This window comes from Palaemon carinicauda, chromosome 7, assembly GCF_036898095.1.
Source record: "Palaemon carinicauda isolate YSFRI2023 chromosome 7, ASM3689809v2, whole genome shotgun sequence".
NCBI classification, from domain to species: Eukaryota; Metazoa; Arthropoda; class Malacostraca; order Decapoda; family Palaemonidae; genus Palaemon; species Palaemon carinicauda.
The window spans coordinates 161,276,840-161,280,650 of NC_090731.1; the positions used below are offsets into that span (position 1 = coordinate 161,276,840).

Here is a 3,811-nt window from a genome sequence, read left to right on the forward strand (position 1 = left end):
AACATCTGCTTTTTCATCTAAGGTTGTAGCTTAGCTATCAATAGTAATAATAATAATAATAATAATAATAATAATAATAATAATAATAATAAGTTTCAGCAAACGTAATTAAAACCATAATTGATCGGCTGTGAGCATGAATCATTTTATTCCTTCTTAAAAAAAAAAAAAAAAAAAAAAAAAAAAACTGCCTCGATTAAAGGCAAAGCCACAATTCGAAACTTTCTGCAGAATCCTTTCATAAAATAAAAAAAAAATAAAATAATAATAATTGAGTGGTACTAGCATATCTATTGCGACTTGAATAATCGTATTTTGATTATGAAATTAATTACCAAGACTGAAAAAATAAATTATTATTGTTTCATGAGCAGAAGATTATTTGGCAACTTTGTAGGCGTTTTATATACAAAAACTGGTTTCTATTTTATGATTTGTTGGCTGGAATCTGTCTCCAATATTAACATTAAAGTTTAATAATTACTTATAACATCTATATTGTAGGATGTTCACCCATAATGTTACTTATAATATCTATATTGTAGGATGTTCACCCAAAATGTTACTTAAAATATCTATACTGCAGGATGTCCAACCATGTTACATAAGTCTTATAATGTTGGAGATAACGAGTCACCATTGTTGTTGTGGCCGTCTTCCTTCCACATGTTCGAGAAGTACTTTCTGTTCGTCAGTTCACAACTCCAGGTGAGACGGCCTTACTTTCCATGACGTCACAGATATGCAGCGCCCCCCCCCCCCTCCCCACCCCCACCCCCCACCCCCAGCCCGGCCCGCCAGCGAGTTAAAATGCAGAATCAAAACTTTTCAATTACTCATAATCATTCATAGGCACTCATTACTTAACGTACTGTTACGTACTTATGTGTATTAGCATTACGTTAGATGGAAAACAATGTAGATTTATGATAATGCATAGAATTCATTAAATGAATAATAAAATATAGTGTTTGGCACCTCACCTTGATCATATATATATATGCCAGTTTCGGCAGCCATGATTCATTCTCGGGTCAGACAGTGTTAAAGATATTTAGTGAAGTGAAGTGACCAACGTTATATTTCTTCTATAAGGTAAATTTGGAGTTATGTGTTCTCTCTCTCTCTCTCTCTCTCTCTCTCTCTCTCTCTCTCTCTCTCAAGACGTGTCCTAAGAATTCGTTCTTGTTGCATAGCGTGCATTCGCAAACGCCATTACTGTGATGCATTATTCATATTAAATTGAATGTTAATTTCCATTTTCATGCATGTATTTCATGTACTCTATTTAATCGCAGTGTCATCGTACCACATTGATAAAAAAATTTTTTAATCGTGATCATTTTAATAATTAGTTAAAAATGTCTTGATTAATTCCGGTTACCAGTTGATTTCTGAATTCCTTTTTATTCATGGGCGATGGATGGTGAAATACCAAAGGAAATCGGTTTTTAATAACGGGGATAAACATTTTTTTATTATGTAATTATTATTTCGTTACTTCAGAAAGATTACCTTTCAATGGTTAAAAATGTGATATTGTATGTATATATAGTTACATACCTTCTTGTTTATCGGACATACAATAGCCTTGTGCAAAGAAAATACACAACACTGTGAAACACATAAAATTCATGTATTTATACATACAAGCAATATTTTCTTGATTTGTTATACATTCATACAATGCTCTTCATCTAGCTTGCGAGCGCTATTGTTTGACTTTCCAATTTTCGCGCTCTGTTCCTATCGGTTACAAGTAAGCTTTAGATTTCACATTCCTGTTTAAGCAGACATAAAATCAGTTTACTCCTGTATTTACTAGTATTTTGGGGGGAGAGGAGAGTTGGAGGCTGGTGTGGTTACAACACTAATAATATAGAATAGTACCGGGCTTTTCATTATGATCAAAAGCTCACTATCTTTTTATACTTTATATTTGACATATCTGTTTTTGACGGTGTTAATAGTTTATATAGGACATATCTGTTTTGACGTTGTTACTGTTTTTAGAATGATATATATTGTTAATTTATTCTCATCATTTATTTATTTCCTTATTTCCTTTCCTCACTGGGCTATTTTTCCCTGTTGGAGCCCTTGGGCTTGTAACATCTTGCTTTTCCAACTAGGGTTGTAGCTTGGCTGGTGATAATAATAATAATAATAATAATAATAATAATAATAATCTTAGTGTTTCTTCATTGTCATCTTTCTTGTGAAGCAAGCGAGAAACCTTGGGACCTTCAAGCGCTTGAAGCGCTTTCTTTTTTTTTTTCTTTTTTTTCTTTTGAAAGCGCACGCGAAGGTCAGGTTACAGGTATAACAAAGAGCCAGATTTCTATATTACATTATTAAACTATGATTATGCTCATTAGGTTAATTCATCTCATCGATCATTTACTAGTTTGATATAGGTTTCATTTGTATTCATTTCAGATTCTTGGTATGAATTTTGGTTTAGTTTTGAAACTGGTTTAATCATTTTTTTCAATCAGCTGAATGAAATATCGAAAGTTACATTACCGTCGTAGGCCATATTATTGATAAACAAGTTCCTTATGTTGAAGCAACTTTCGCAAGCATAAGCAAAATAATGCGGGGATGTGCTAAATACCACCACATAGTCTATCGTCTGATATGTCAGCATTTGTGCCGGGCATCTTGTTTTCTCCAGGTGTTTTGTCAACAAAACAACATTTACCTAATTTTTTTTAGTGTTAATGTTAATAAATCAACATTTACTCTCTCTCTCTCTCTCTCTCTCTCTCTCTCTCTCTCTCTGTCCAGAGGTAACGGATACAAACTGGAATTTAAGATACAACACCACTCAATGGGGTAATTTCTTAACATACTAAATAACAAATATGGAACACTTCCAGCGGATGTAGAGAACAGTAACACGGTAAATGAATTCAAGAATAAGTTAGACAAAATCATAAAAAAAGCTCTCTAAACGTTTAAACTAATTCGCTCTACCCAGAAGCAAATAGAGTCTCCGTGGATGGACTTAAAAAAAAGTCTTAGAGACATCCAAAATCTCTCTCTCTCTCTCTCTCTCTCTCTCTCTCGGAACAGACTTCCAGCGGATGTAGTGAACAGTAATACGGTAAACGAATTCAAGAATAAGTTAGACAAGATCATAAAAACTAAACGTTTAAACTAATTCGCTCTACCCAGAAGCAAATGGAGTCTCCGTGGATGGACCTTAAAAAAAGTCTTTGACACATCCAAAATCATTCCCTCTCTCTCTCTCTCTCTCTCTCTCTCTCTCTCTCTCTGCGCACCAGAGCAGACATGTCCATATACGAGGCGCCCTTCTTCGGTCCTTAACTTCCTGACCTCTAGATAACCTCGGAGAGGTTTCCTCGTCTTTATTTTCTATTCATGCACAACCCCAAAAGTTCTCCTCTGGAACTTATCTTCGCTGCCACGTCATCTTTGTGAACAGTACTGCGCATGAGTGGACCAGCTCCAACACGAGACCCTCTATTTCGTTAGTGGTTTTATGATTTATTTGATCAAGTCATGCAGTTGATGCCTACCAGAAAAAAACTTTTCTTCCAGTAATATTACACAGAGAAGAAGATATGATTAAAATGGCGATAATGAAGAAATTTCAATCTTCAACGAATACCAACCAAAACAAATTAAGGGAATTATGGCATGGAGCCTTCAACTTCATTTCGAAAACACTTTCTTCCAGTATCCTTTGTGGTACAGAAATGACGAAACTCAATCTTCCAGGGATACCAAACCATAGAAGTAAAGGAGTTACACCCTTCTAAATTGGCCCTCTCTTCTCCAGGCC

At 34.7% G+C, this 3,811-nt stretch overlaps 1 protein-coding gene across 2 annotated transcripts in view; it reads left to right on the forward strand.

Annotated features, from left to right (window-relative positions):
• Nucleotides 1-949: 949 nt before the first annotated feature.
• Nucleotides 950-3,811, forward strand: part of LOC137644112 (gamma-butyrobetaine dioxygenase-like) — a 21,552-nt gene continuing 18,690 nt past the window's right edge. For both annotated transcript variants that reach the window (XM_068377075.1, XM_068377076.1), the window contains exon 1: nucleotides 950-1,095. The gene's annotated coding sequence lies outside the window, so the exon portion shown is untranslated. The remainder of the gene's footprint in view (nucleotides 1,096-3,811) is intronic.